This window comes from Dermacentor albipictus, chromosome 10, assembly GCF_038994185.2.
Source record: "Dermacentor albipictus isolate Rhodes 1998 colony chromosome 10, USDA_Dalb.pri_finalv2, whole genome shotgun sequence".
In the NCBI taxonomy this organism is placed as follows: Eukaryota; Metazoa; Arthropoda; class Arachnida; order Ixodida; family Ixodidae; genus Dermacentor; species Dermacentor albipictus.
Window position 1 is genome coordinate 51,086,364 of NC_091830.1, and position 15,127 is coordinate 51,101,490.

Sequence of the window (15,127 nt, forward strand, 5' to 3'; positions counted from 1 at the left end):
ATATATATATATATATGCCTACTGCGACATACGCCCGTCCCTCCCTCGATATCACCTCACTCCTGTCAGGCGGATTTTATTTCGGGTTGCTCCACCTGACATTGAGTGACGTGGTTGCTAAGTGATAAGAACCACGTCCCAGTCAGCAGCTTTCCACAGTTCATCGCTACAGGCCTCTCTTTTCATTACGCACTAGTCGAAAGCGTTTAATATGCTGTGATGAAGGCCCACCCGCTCTTTTGAGATAAGCGCGTTACAGCTGTGTCCAGGTGTCCACCTTTAGCAGCTCGCTGACGTAAATTGCTTGCACGTGAGTGGGGGGGGGGGGGGGGAGACGCCATCGCTAAATGTCAGCGAAACCGCACCTGCACACACTACGGTACACATCGTGCTGAGTCGAGCTCTGGCATGCGTTCAACGTTCGTGTCATCAAAACATCCGGAAATAAAATTTTAAAAAAGACGCCGGGGTTAGACGGGTGACAGTCGGCATCCTCTTGCATTTTGTCGCACTGGCTTCGGTGCAGTATGCATCAGGCAATGCCGTTATAATGACGCTGTCCTCAACAAATGTGACGAAAATTTAGCAGTTTGGCGAGCTGTGAAAACGTAGTTTACTGTGTTGAATGCTCCGTCGTGAAAGAACTAAACGTGCCATTACTATCATTCCTTGCACTCCGATGGTAACGAAGTGTTCCGTGAACAACCTCGCTAGAACGGACCAAAATACTGCAGCTCAGAAACCTGCCAACATGCCAACATCATTCTCTTTAATTCACATGGTTAGCGAAAAGTGCCTCGTGAACAATGTAAACTGAAACGTAAAGCAGCTTGTTGAATTAAAGTGACGCGACACCTAATTGCCCCGTTCCGCCAAGCGTCCTTGCCAATGCGAGTGTGTGTACGTGTAAGATCACGCTATGGATGGCATTTCGATATTGAACTTCAAGAGCGTGTTAATAAACATGCACACAGAATGCGTAGCGTTTGCAGTTGTCCCCCACCCTTTACTTCTGTTTTGCGCCTTGCACGTCAGAAGTTCGGTTCAACGCACTTGTTATACGCCACTATACACTCTTGACACGCTGAAGCGCGACAACTACAAAGAAGCAGCGCTTTCAGTTGCATGCGCGAAAGTGCACGACCTTACACGTCGACCCCCTCCGCTGCAGCGCAGAAAGGCCATACGCCGCACGATTACACAAATCGCGGTTCGAACCAGTCGCACTTCGATTTCTGCGGGGCAGCGGCTTCAGTAACGATGCCGGAAAAACGGGCTTTTCGACGCCGCGGCAAGCCACGCACGTTTCCGAGCTCCTCGCATACAAGTCGCCGTACCCGGTCGTGGAAAAACCGCGCGCAGCTGTGGAATCGTCTGCTACTACACAAGCGGTGCGCAGACGGCTCAGAAAAAAAGACGCAGAAGGACGCACATCACGAAAACCTCAGCGACGCGCCTGGCGGCGCAGCCGACTCACCCGTCAGAGGTTCGATCAAAATCCTAGCGTGGTGGGCTGGCGCCGCGATTCCCCGAGCTCCAGCGTTGAGGTCGAGGGCGCGTTCCGCTGCCGATGACCCTGCCGCGTCGTCGTGCCACAACACGGCGGGTGATACGTCATTTCTTTCGTTTCTCTCTTTACTCCCTCCTCGGCATATACGTCGTCGTGTAAAATCCACGGGATCTCGATGTATCTCGAAGACCGCGCCGCCGCGGTATCTGTATCACCTACGACACCCGACGATGGGCACACCCACGCACTATCACAAGTTGGCACACACGAAAAAACAAAGAAGATGCGAAGGAACACGGAGTCGGTAACAGCTGAGGAAAGGAGGCTCTGTCGTCAGGTGAAACAAACCGCGTTGCGCCGCAAACACAAGCGCGCGCCAGGGACAAAAAGAAAACGAAACGAGCAGCAGGCACACAGACGGCCTGGACCACGCTTGCAGACTACGCACGCGCGTTCTGCTGTCGCCTGCAGCGGTCGCTGCAGGAGCAGACGAAACGAAACACATGCGAGGAACCGGCGCGCCGGCGCCGCCAGCGCCGCGAACGTGACGTCGTGGTGCGCATGCGCACACGCGAAGCGACTGGCGCGCTCCTCTGCGGCGGAAGCGCGCACTGCGCCGGTAGGCAATCGATTTACGCCTCCCGGTCGCTTGGCCCGCGCTCGCCGAGAGAGTAGGAGAGGGTGTCGGAGGGGCTCGCCTCGAGGGTGAAAGCGAAATTTGGCCGCCGGTTTGCCTTTGCACGCTTGGAAAGGCCGCGAATTCCGTACACCCCGCCGCGCGGCCCTTCCCTTCGTGATTGCGATCGTAGTAGGCGTTTCCTTTTGTTGTTTTCGGCGACAGCATCTTTATTCTTTCTTATCGGGCTCGACGCTGCCGTAACGCGCCGTTCAATGCGCTGCGCGCGCGACGCCGTGTCCATGATGTAAAAGGGCTGTGCAGGGCTTTACGATGCCGGCAATTCTCTCCAATTTTTTCCTCGTTCGGAGTGTGCCGCTGCAGTACTGCGGGCGTGATTACGTTCGGCCGTTTCTTGGATGGGGTTGTATAGGAAGCAATAATTCTGGCACGTGCGCCGTAAGCGTCCAGTCTGCTGTGTGTACCGAATTTACTGCCACCGGACCCGTGCTCGAATTCAGCTCTTGCATGGCCTGGTACAGCTAAGCAGAGATAGACCACAGTCGCACTCCGAGTGCTTCTATCATACGCACCACAAATGAAATATGGACGAACACTCGTAGTACATGTCGTCATTGACGTGTAGAGTAAGTTCAATATATGCTCATTCCTCGCTGTCTGATAGGGTAAAAGTCAAACACGGTTGTAAATACAAGACAAACGGTTGTAAATAGATTAACCAATTGATTAGTTCAGGTTATTTTAGTGCCTAGCGTGTAAAAGGTTAAAGGAGAAGGGGACATTCGATATACTGCAATAGACAACTGTATTTAGTCAGAAAATCTATAGAACACAGAGATGGAAGAGTTTGGGAAACAGTTAGCTCATTTAATTGCTAAGACAGTAGAAAGTTCAGCTCATTGGTGATGCGTTACGGAAGTTCTGTAATGGTAAAGGAATGTAAACAATAACTACATACGATTATCGTTCCGATAAACACGGCAAGTCGCTTACATTTGGCTACTATCACCACAATTCTTACAATTTGATAAAAATATTTAATATTTAATATGTTTTTCTTGAGTTTCCCCTTATTATTGTGCTACTACCTATTAAATACCTTTTTATTATAGCCAAATATTGTTCCACTCGCTTTGTAATTCTATTGGTTATATTTTACTTTGTGAAAATTTCTTGTTGATGGACCTCTCGCGTTCGAAAGCATTCGGTTTGTCCTTTTTACAAGTTTTAACCCCACATTACCGCACGTTAGCACATTTCTTACACTGTATTTCTTATATATGTTTCACATATGTGCTCTAATTATTGTATAATCTTTGTGTATACTCTCCCCCCCCCCCCTTAAAAAATGCCTCCAGGGGCCTGTAAGGTATCTTTAAATAAATAAATCTACAAGTTGCACGACAACCATTACGGCTCCGATCGATGACACACCGCTTTATCTTATCGGTTACTTCAGCTACAACGCTTTGTTCTGTAGCAAGGTTAGATATCACTGTAACTTATACGAATGCACATACTTGAATAGATAGCTCTGAATATGTTTCAGTACACGTACTTGAACTTACGAATTTGTTGTTGATAGCCGCGCCCCAGGGCCCAGGAACACCGCTGCTGCGTTATTGACTCGCAACGGATTCAATATGTGGCGCCCAGCTATGTACCCCACGACTTATCTCTCTTTGAAGAGCAGTTGCGTGCTTGACACGCCCGACCTTTCTCCATCGGTGACACCTACAACAAATGAGACGTGATGGACACGCACCTTTTCCTTGCAGCCCTCCACGGAGGCAACATTCCTAACCTTTGCGCAAGGCCCCAGCAATTATTATGATATTTTTTTTTTAAATGGCGGGTGTGCGTGTGTGTGCGCGCACAACAGACATCGTCGCGTTCCACATGCTAAGTGAGCGCTTACAATTGTTGCATTTTTTTTCTAGCGATCAAGCTTGCGGTAGCTTAAACAAAATGGCATATGTGCATTGTTTATTTGTGTCTCGGTTATTGTATCATGGTGCCTTTGGATGCCTGAAGGCGTCTGCTGCGGATACTTCTGGTTTGCGCGAACGGCTTTAACTCAAGTGCTGTCCGTACACGTATCTACACCTTCTCTCTCCCTTCTCTCTCTTCCCCTTATCCCATCCCCCAGCGTATGGTAGCCAACCAGACTCTCGACTGGTTAACACCCCTACCTTCCTGTATTCCTCTCTCTCTCTCTCTATCTCTCTCTCTCTGCTGCGGATTTGCACCCGCCTAGAAGCAGACGTGCCCGCATTTTCCGCTATGCCTCCGATATGACAAGTGCATTGCCAACACAAAAAAAGAGATGCAGACCTCGAGCAGAACAGTTACCTTCATCGCTAAAAAAAGAAAAAGAAAGCGGGCACATTTAGCACAACATTGCGATACATCCTGAAAACAATTAAGAGAATCATTAAAGCTCAAACATAGACACTAAGTTACGCGCATAATGCAACAAAAGAAACCTTCTTTCTCATCGAATGAAGGGCGGTCTGAAGTATAGTATCTGAAGTATCTGCCAGTCTAAACGATTTGGTGTTTTTCTACACAATACTCTTGTCCGTACTGTACCAGTGGGGAATATCGTAAACAAGTAGCTGTAATTCCCACCGCATTACTTCAACGTCAATTTATTATTGTAAGCTTTATTCCTACATGCAAATTTATCATCATTTCTTTTATTTCCTCTGGAAAAAGATTTAATGCCGGAGACAATACCAACATGATGTTTTTCAGAAGCAGCATTCGAAATCTATTGTTTAAGTGTTCCGATGAGCTACCACGATCGACTATGTAGTTGTGTAGGCTGAAAAGCGCGGAATCAAAGTGAAAGCTGTAAGTCGCGTAGCCTGCTAATTACAGCACCGACCGCGCTGATTGGTTTTCCGAAGCCGTCTGCTACAGATGCCAGAAGACATTCGACCGGACAACGTTTTCGATTCGCTCGTAGGCATTTTCCGCTCCAAATTATAAACCAAAAACCGTCAAGGAACAGACGGCAAATTCCTGTTTCGAGACGGTTCAGTAACCGCCGTCACCAAGCAAACAGATCGCGTGATTATACGGGCCCGATTGCTTGGGCCAATTCGTCTACTGCGCTCTAAAACAAAAGATAGCAGATGCGTCATTCGTCTTCGCAAGCACTGATTGATGCGCAGTGTAAATTACAAGAGACCGTCTGTATGTTTATTCGATCCTCGACAAGGGGACACTCGCAGAATGCGCAGCGCCATCTGTTCTAATTAAGCCTACAACGGCTGCTGCTTCCGCGCCATGTGTTATTGCAGATGTCGGGTGATCGATTCGCGGGTCGCTGCAGAGTGAAAACATGAGTTTGCGAACCAGCTGGCGAGACCTCTTTTTAACCCGGAAGTACACGATCACTACAAACAGTGCAAGCACCAGCCCCTCCAGAAGCTTATATAACCAGAAGTGGCTTCTGAACCAACGACAACGCATTAAAGGAATTACCAAAGATGTTGGCACCAACACATGAAATCTGTCGTTAATACTGAAGCCACACAGACTAACTCTATTATTGCGAATCATTCTTTGAGAACTTCAGGCAGTTTGGATCTATCTATCTATCTATCTATCTATCTATCTATCTATCTATCTATCTATCTATCTATCTATCTATCTATCTATCTATCTATCTATCTATCTATCTATCTATCTATCTATCTATCTATCTATCTATCTATCTATCTGTCTATCTATCTGTCTATCTATCTGTCTGTCTGTCTGTCTGTCTGTCTGTCTGTCTGTCTGTCTGTCTGTCTGTCTGTTTGTCTATCTATCTATCTATCTATCTATCTATCTATCTATCTATCTATCTATCTATCTATCTATCTATCTATCTATCTATCTATCTATCTATCTATCTATCTATCTATCTATCTATCTATCTATCTATCTATCTATCTATCTATCTATCTATGTCGTCATGCCGTCGTGGACGTCTCTTCAACTGGACATATATCACAATAGGCGTGCGGCGGCATGATGTCCTTGATTCCAAAAGCGTCGTCATCTTTGATAAAACACATTATTTCGTCCAAATTTCTCAGTTCGGTAAGCGGAGATGATTAAGTCGACGAATCAGGGGAAAATACACGGACAATTCGCCTGGAGCGGACCTGGAGCCGTATCTCTAAAGAAACAATTATCTCCTGTATTCACTTGTCAGCCTCCGTAGAGTAGGGTGATCCTTCCAAGCGGTATACCGTGGGTGCAAAGCTGTGCGAGCCAGAAATGAAGTGCAACAGCACGCAATGGAAAAATATACGTAGCAAAATCTAGCCTCCCCCCGAATCCTCGTCACCCGACTAGAAAACTCCATTTAAGAACAGTCAATATGGGACCGGCTGCAAAGAGCACACGACATTCTTGCTAGAACAGTTTTAATCAAGCCAATTACTAAAATACGACCTGCGTTTTTCTAATACCACAGGCATCTGCCCATTTATCAGTTAATTCTGCTTTCTTTGCGGGTTGCGTGACAGTGCCCGCAGAAATAGTTCGTGTGTACGTGCGTGTGTGTGCTTAGGTTTTTTTTCCTTTTCTTTATCCTTCTTTCTTTCTCACCTATTGCATCCCCTTTCCCCTCCCCCAGTACAGGGTAGCCAACCGGAGATAATCTCTGGTTAACCTCCCTGTCTTTCCTTTGCCTTTCTCTCTCTCTCTCTCTCTGCTTTATAGGGTGACCCGAACAAGGGTCTTTCAGATTGTTTGCGATAGCTGCGAAAACTTTACTCTCGCCAGCGAGCCTGCCGAGCTGTTCCACAAGCGCTTATATAAGCCACGTGCTGCATGCGTACTTGGAATTCCTCAGAGGCTATAGGTCGCTCTCTTCTACCGGTCATTGCAAGTCGTTCGGGCATCCCACTTTGCCTTCCCTGCGCATCGGACAACGGGACACCGCGCAATCGCAGGAGCTATACGACCGAAGGTTTCCCACGCAAACAAGACGAATGCGGAAGGAAAAACCATAAGTAAAAAGAGGACGAGCGCTGGTCGCCCGCTTTCCCACATCCTACGCACGACTTCTCAGTCCCGCATTTTGTGTTTTGATTCCTTCTGGCCTCGTCTTGTTTGCTTGCGCTGAAAAATCTGCCCTCTCGCTGAACCGACCAGCCTGTTAGTTCGGCTACTACCGACGTTATGGTCACTGCTTGTATCCCACATAAAGCACGTTGACGGGTCTATAGCCAGCCGAATGCAATACCACAACCGCTGGTGCCCAGCTGGTCATTGACGTACTAGAACTGGAAATCCGCTAAAAAATAAAAGTGTTTTTATCGCCAGGTGTACGAGGTTGCGACGTCAAAACGCTATCCACACATATACCATGTACATGTCTTTGGGCGCTAAAATCGTAGCCGTACTTATTCAGTCTTTCCCCTGTACGCTCTTTCCTTGCTCGTTCGTGGTCACGTGAGTAGGGCCACCGCCCGAAGACACCTTCTCCCTTTGCCCAGGCGGGTATTCTGTAACCCACCTATAGTGGACATGCCCATTTTGCCTGCTGCTGGAGTTCTAATTGGCTGGGTTCGGGCACGCGTCAAATGGAGACGGGCGCTACCAGCCAATCGGCACTTTAGCAGCAGGCGCAATTAACATGTCCATTAGGTGGATACATGCAGAATACCGTCCTTCCCTCCCCCCCCCCCCCCCCCCCTGAGGGTACTTGTCAACTCAGTGAGTTTATCGCTCAAGCCAAAGCACCACATTACGACGTGCTGCGACTGCTGTCGGCTCGCACAGAGAGCCGTTTGTAATATGACTCACTTACTGACTTACTCACTTACTTGTAATATGACTCACTTACTGGGGCGTTCTGCTGTGCAGCCCTTGGTCGCGGGGGTTCAATTTCCAACCGCGGCAGCCGCATTTCCATGGCGGCGAAGTGCAAAACAACGCTCGTGCACTTAGATTTAGGTGTACGATCGAGAAACCCTGGTGGCTAAAATTAAACGGGAGCGTTCCGTTGAGACGTTTCTCGTCAGAATCAGAATCGGTTTCAATGAGATGATCAGAAATATTACAGGATGCTAATATACGTAAGGAGGTCCCAAAGTCAAAGACTGCAATGGGACCTCCTTTACAAATTTAACGTAATACAGCACAGATTAAAGCAGTTGCACAGACTACAGCAGTGTAACCTAAGTGTTGCCTAATTGTGACGTTAAACCAGTTCAGTCAATCAATGAACCAATCTAAGAACACGTGTTGGCCAAAATTCTCCGGAAGCCCTACACTACGGCATCTGTCCCAGCACCATGCTGATTTGGGACTGTAAAGGCAATGAATGAATGAATGAATGAATGAATGAATGAATGAATGAATGAATGAATGAATGAATGAATCTCTCTCTCATTCTCCCCAAAACACGCGCCTCCCCCTGCGGCTTCTCAATCAAGACTTGTTGTTCCAAGCAACAACGTAAAACTGAGCAAACGGGCGAAAGGTACACCGGACAAGAAATCCTTGCGTCCCTCGTTTCGGTGGATTCGGCGATGGCAGATGTTGCGGCGGCCTCGCGGAATCAATCGTCCCGTCGCCTCGAGGGGTCCTCCCTGCCCGGTCCTTCTTTCATCGACGAGCACAGCCGTGGCGTCGACCATCGGGCGGAATCGATCTCGGCTCGTCTTGGCGTGGATTACGTCCCGCAAGCAAAGCTCCTCCTCGCGGTCCCTCAAGAGGAGGACAGGAAGCGAAGCAACAGCCGGCCTTAGGAAGGCGCGCCTTCGATCCTCGGAGGTCCAAGGAGGAATCCACTTCGCTATTCTTTCGCACGTCGTTGCCACGCGACCGACGTCAAAGGAGTTGAAGATGTCCGACTACGAAGAACGGGAGGGCAGGAAAGAGCCGCAATGCGAGAGAGAGAGAGAGAGAGTGCTCCCTAATAAATGCTGGATAGGTTCGCCAGGTGGCGTGCCTGTAGCAGAGAGAGAGAGAGAGAGAGAAAGGCAAAGGAAAGACAGGGAACCTAACCAGAGAATATATTCGGTTGGCTACCCTGTACCGGGGGAAGAGGAAAGGGCTGCGATAGATGAGAGTAAAAAAAAAAAAGAATAAGGAAAGAAAAAAAACGAAGGCACCGCATACAATACATAATTTCTGTGAACGTTGTCCCGCATTCTGCAAAGGCATTACGTGGTGTTAAAGAATGTCGAAGTCCCACTACTACATTCTAAAGGCTGAGAGGGCTGCTCTTTGCGAGCTAAAACGACGGCGTTCGCAAAGAAGGTGCATGATCATTTCGGTGCAGCCGCAGATGTCACACAGCGGGCTATTGGCCATGCCGATAAGAAAGGAGTGCGCATTTGAAGATGCTCAGACTTCACAAGTGCACCCCTTCGTAATCCTGCCTAAAGCATGGCTACTCCAGGTTGGCGTGATGACAACAGAAATTAAACTACAATGTAACGACGTCGCTGTGTGTGTATTAACTGTATTTCTACTCCGTCTCCTAGAAAAGTATATGCAAGAGTGCGCAAAAAAACACAAAGCCATCTATATCAGATGTTCAGTAGCCAAGGAGGAGCCGGTGCCGAACATGTGTGCCAACATATCACGTCGACAAGAAAAAAAAAAGAAACCTGAACAATGCACGTCCCAAATACATGCAGTGTCAACAACGCAAAACAAACCTCAACAAGGAACGTAGGAACAAGCTAAAGCATTTCATTGAGACTATAGTGTATCTCGACGAAGTTTAAAATGCCTTCGTTAAAATGCACACACAGTGTTAGTCCGTGAGTCAGGTATACATGTCGTATCTCAAGGCACGAGAGTCTTCGATGAATATTCAGTGCGGACATTAGGGCTGTTCTTTCTAAATCGAATATAGCTCGCAAGGGCAGATTAAGTGGACTGTGTTTTTTCGCACTTTGCACGTTGGGCGCCGTGGCAACCTTATCCGGCAAATTTTTAATGGGAAGTTCAGAGCTGTCTCAAGTTCAGCTTACTTTATTCTTTTGTGTGTTTGTGTGTGTGTGTGTGTGTGTGTGTGTGTGTGTGTGTGTGTGTGTGTGTGTGTGTGTGTGTGTGCGTGCGTGTGTGTGTGCGTGCGTGCGTGCGTGTGTGCGTGTGTGTGTGTGATAGAGAGAGAGAGAGGAGGGAAGATGAATCTAGATGCTTCGAAAGGGAAAACTGTCATTCCCTTAGGAGTAGCCAGATGCTAGAGAGGAAACGCGCCGCAAGGAGTATATCGGAAAGGAGGCTTCACAGTGGCAGGTAAAAGATTCATCCTGATCCGGGGAGCGAAACCTGGACCAAGGCTTTTCGGTGTGGGCACACTATCCGATTTCAGCTAACTATAGGGGCTATCGGGTCGCAGAGCGAGGCTGCATTAAGCGACAACTCGAAGCACCATGGACATATAATATTACAAATCATTACTGCGGAAATTCTCAAGGTGGAGAAGAATGGGGATACCAATGGCAGAAGATTATAGGTTTAGACATGGCGAATGCCGGTCTCGTAGCATGCCCAATGTGTTTGCGATTTCTAAAGGCTCGGCAATCGTCTTCGTGATGCACACGGGCGCCAGTATTCTGCGTAAAAAGAAAGTTCATTGGCCGATTGGTTTTCACGAAAAAACAATTACTTGACTGTGAGGTACGCTCTGTACTTGAACATCAAAACTAGAGCCCCCGAAAGGCGTGGCAGCCTAAGATGACTCGACGATACTGCGCTCACAGAAGTTGAGGGGACCCTCGACCTTCATCCCCACAGAGAGTCACTAAAGGCCTGTGGCACTCATAAAGCAAAAACTTCACATTTTTTTCTTGTTTATTTTCTATATGCTTCTCCCCCAGTGTAGGGTAGCAAATTGGCTGGAACCTTCCTCCTTAAACTACCCGCCTTTTCACACTCTGTTTTACAAATACGAACATGTCCCTTTCAAGGTACATCAAAAAAGAAAATTAATAGAAGTCTATATTAGTATGTTGCCAAAAGGTGCAAAATGAGAGAGCTGTGGCTACACAGGCCTTGTTGTTCCCGCGTCAGCTCGTCGTGGCGTCATAAATTTTGATGGTGTCGGCTCTGGTCTAGTTCAATTTTGAGCGGTAACGTTCGCTCACATTGTGTTGTTATGCGCCGAACTTATCAAGTTTCAAGAACTGCAGCCAAAACTCGTTATAACGAAACTGGATATCACGAAATAACGGATATAACGAATGAAGTGAAGTTGCCCCAGAAATCTCCCTCCCCGCGATTCACCTTGCAGTACATGCAATGATGGATATAACGCAGCAATGGATATAGCGAAGCAATTTTGCCTTTCCTTTCAACGTCATTCTAACGAGGTTTTACTGTTACTGAGCCACGACAGCCCAAAATACAAGGGAAAAAATAAACTTTGAAATCCGTGTCGCCCTACTGGCATGACAGCGGTTGGATGTCGGCGCGAAATAAAAAAAAAATGACTTCGACTTTCCTTTCTTTTAGTAAACAACCTATTAGCGCTAAATAAAGAATATAGTGTTTTGAACGAATGCTTTATCGATCTATTCTCTTCAGTATCTATTCAAAGGGATGCTATAGAGGGTGTCTAATGTGTGTCAGAGGGCTGCCTAGCCGTGAGGACGCTTTGAGGAACACAGAAACCACGATTGTAAACCTCCATTGCTTTTTCGTCCGCTGCACGCTTGAGCAAAGGTGCGTGATCGCCCCCTTCGCAACCGAATCACGATCCAACGCGCATCGTGCGAATACGCGGCCATCTTTACGACACACTGCCCCCAGCGGGTGGAAACGGACGCTCTAGGCGCAGCCGCCGAACCGCACTCTCAACCACGTTCCGCAATAGGAGTGCCACAGCATCGCAGCACGCACCACGCACCCACGTCTACGCGGCAGGCCGAGAATCACGCAAGCGCAGTACACACCTCCTCCTCCTCCTCAACACAAACCACTTCTTAATGGAGGCAACACGGATTCAAATGTAGCGTACACGCCGCTGCTACGAAATGCAACCCCGTTGCCGTCCCCCCACCTCATCAGCCTCTTCAGTGTGCGCACTCCATCGCTACCACAGTCCACAGCCCACGTGACCGGCCACAATATAGGCGCATCTGCGCACCTAGTGGCGGGAAGAGGAACTGAATGCGAAAGGCCAGAAGAAGACCGCGGAGCACAGTGGCCTTGGTGATTAGTGGCACGGGACGGACACTGCCCTCTGGCGGCGCGGCGTCGCCCAAGTTGCTGCGGCACTCCCGTGGCATACGGGGCCGGCGCGACCTTTTCCCTCCCGCTGCATACTGGGTCAATTAAGAGACGCTCGAGCTGCAGCGCTCGCTGCCACTGCTGCATCGATATTCCATTTCGCCATCATCGCGCGCACGCTCCGTGGCTTCCCGGAGGCGTGATCGCGCGCAGAGGAGGTGGAGGAGGAGGAGGGTGCTCGCGGGAGCGAGACGCCGGATGCTATCTGGGTCGGCTTGCGCGCTACAGTGGCTCGCGGGTTTAGGCACGCGGAGTGTTCCAGAAGCACGCTGGTTCGAAACGTCCGCGGAGGTCGACCACTCTTACACCACTCGGGGAGCACCTAATTCCAAGTGTTCAACCAGACGTAACTGTAGGACACATGGCTAGCAACATGGCTGGGGCACAAATTGTGCGACAAGACCAGACATCATGAAAAGTTAAAGGCACAGTAATAGAATATATTAAGTTGAGCTAGATTGAAAAATTCGGTTTCCGTAATAACACTGAATTGACAAAGCAAGCTGGGCGAGTTGATGACTGAACATATTCCTAGGGGTGGGCAGGGCAGCCGGTTTGCGCTGCCCACTCCTAGGAATAAGTGAGAAAACGACGAAAACGTAAACTTCGGGTGGCGCCACCTGGCGTTGACTGTGGCACCTCACTTGTGACGTCACCGCTGGCTGAGAGAGTGTTATAGAGCGAGGTCACGTGGAGATTACCTCAACTTCTACGCTGAGGCACGGCCGCTCAATGGAACGAGTGCGTTTCCATTGAGCGGCCGTGGCTGAGGTAACACAGTTCGTCGTTTTTCTTGCAGCCAAACGCACCACGCGTCTCGGGAGACCGTCTATAACCTTCCGCGCGTGCGCTCTCAATACCGGAACAGCACGACGACGCCGGGAGTGTGCATCGAGCGTCGGTATCATTGTTATCGCAATGAAAGACCCTCGCTGACTACGGCATACTCCGCGGCCTCCGCAGGGCTGCCTTACCACGCTTCCGGCGACCATCCTCTGCCGCGAACTCATCATCATCATCATAAAAACTTTATTGTGAGACTGAGGAGTTTGGAGCACGCAGGCTCCTGGGACCCCGCACGACCCCACTGCACTCAAGCGTTTATGTTGCTTCGCTCCATAACGCTGGCAGCCCGATCAGCAGCTATGGTCTGCATGACCGGGTCTCCAGAGCGCAGCAGGGCCTCCCATTCCTCTAAGGTCTTCAGCTGCTCGAGGCCCCGCGGGGGATGATCCGCCGGGCATTGAGAAAGGAGGTGGAGAGCAGAAGCGCGAGGTTCGGGACAGAGTTTACAGGCTGATGTGAGGAAAAGTTCGCCAGAAAGTGTGCATGGCATTCGCAATGTCAGAACTGTATTGATCTGACAGCTGCGGAGGTAAACGGAGGCACCAATCGACGAAAGGAGATGCGATAGCACTCGACGCCACGGCAGAGTGAGCGGTGCGTATAACATACGACATGATGCTGAGTAAGAAGTTGCGTATGACCACGCGGTGTATCAAGGAAGCTTTCTTTGGATTGAGTTGGTAGGCCCCGCCCAAACGAACAGGGCCTCGCAAAAAATTGGCCTGTAGGCTCATTGAAGTGCCCCTCCCCACGGTAACCTTTAGTAAAAGGCGAATAAGGAATTTTATTCGTGACAAATGTACATCGTACAGGTTCCAGTCGGTTTGCAGTCATCAAGGTGACAAAGAGGTTCCAAACAAAAAGGTTATTGCGGGTGAGCTGAGGAGAGGCAAGAGCGAATGCCGCAGCTGGGACGCAATAAATGACGGCATCGGAGCGGACCGTCATAGTGGAACAAGCTTAACCAGTTATTCCACGAATATAGTATTGGCTTTTTCCTTTACCTATGAAACGTCAGCTTAATAAGTACACAATAACTACCTCTGAGCAAAAGTTCTGTTATTTAAGTTGTTTCACAATGTCTGCCTAAAAGCGTAGCTGCACAGGAATGAGACACTTTTCCGCTCATTTATTGATTATAACGTACGGGCGTTAGCGAAAGAGAAGAATGACATGTCACGGTGGCCGCATTTAGATGGGGGCGAAACGCAAAAACACCCGTGTGCTTAGATTTACATGCACGTTACGTGCCTTGTACGAATAACCGCCAACTAGCCCAGCTTTCTGCCCAAAAATTTAAAGAACTCCAGGTGGTCCAAATTTTCGGAGTTCCCCGCTACGGCGTGCCTCCTAATCAGATGATGGTTTTGCCATGTAGTACCCCATAATTTGATGTTTTGTTGCATATTATCAAGCTGCACGATTCGTTCAAAACTTAGGTATCTCTGATTAATTCTGTAGCAGGAAATGGAGTCAGGTACACCAAGACATGCATAACTGCAAGTCATTGGCAGATGCCTTGGTCCTGGCAGTTGCACCGGCACGAAACAGGCTGATGATGATGACGTATTGCGGCTGACGATGCGGTTGCGTCGGGTTCATGCGGAGGTAGAGGTGGGACACGTGACCGAGGACAAGCGTGATCGGAAGTGGGTGCGCATGCGCCCTTCCACCGGAGCGTGGCCGTGAACCGGGGCCTGGTTGGGCGCATCGAATTACGGCGAGCGTCAGTAAGCTAGAATTGAGCTATCTCCCAAAGGGAGCCTTCATAATGTTTTGAAAGTATTCGCTGGAACACCCTGTATGTAGGGCGCATGGCAGACGGCGGTAAGTTGCGAGGATGAGCGGCGATCAATAAATAAAGCTCTCATTGTTCA

At 48.9% G+C, this 15,127-nt stretch overlaps 1 protein-coding gene across 5 annotated transcripts in view; it reads right to left on the bottom strand.

Moving 5' to 3' along the window:
* The window catches only part of Prosap (SH3 and multiple ankyrin repeat domains prosap), a 210,851-nt gene that overhangs the window by 185,216 nt on the left and 10,508 nt on the right, over window positions 1-15,127 (bottom strand). For 2 of the 5 annotated variants that reach the window (XM_070527395.1, XM_070527393.1), the window contains exon 1: window positions 1,478-2,020. The exons of the other annotated variants lie outside the window; for them this stretch is intronic. The gene's annotated coding sequence lies outside the window, so the exon portion shown is untranslated. Of the gene's footprint in view, window positions 1-1,477; window positions 2,021-15,127 lie in introns of those variants that run through there. 5 annotated transcript variants of the gene reach the window in all.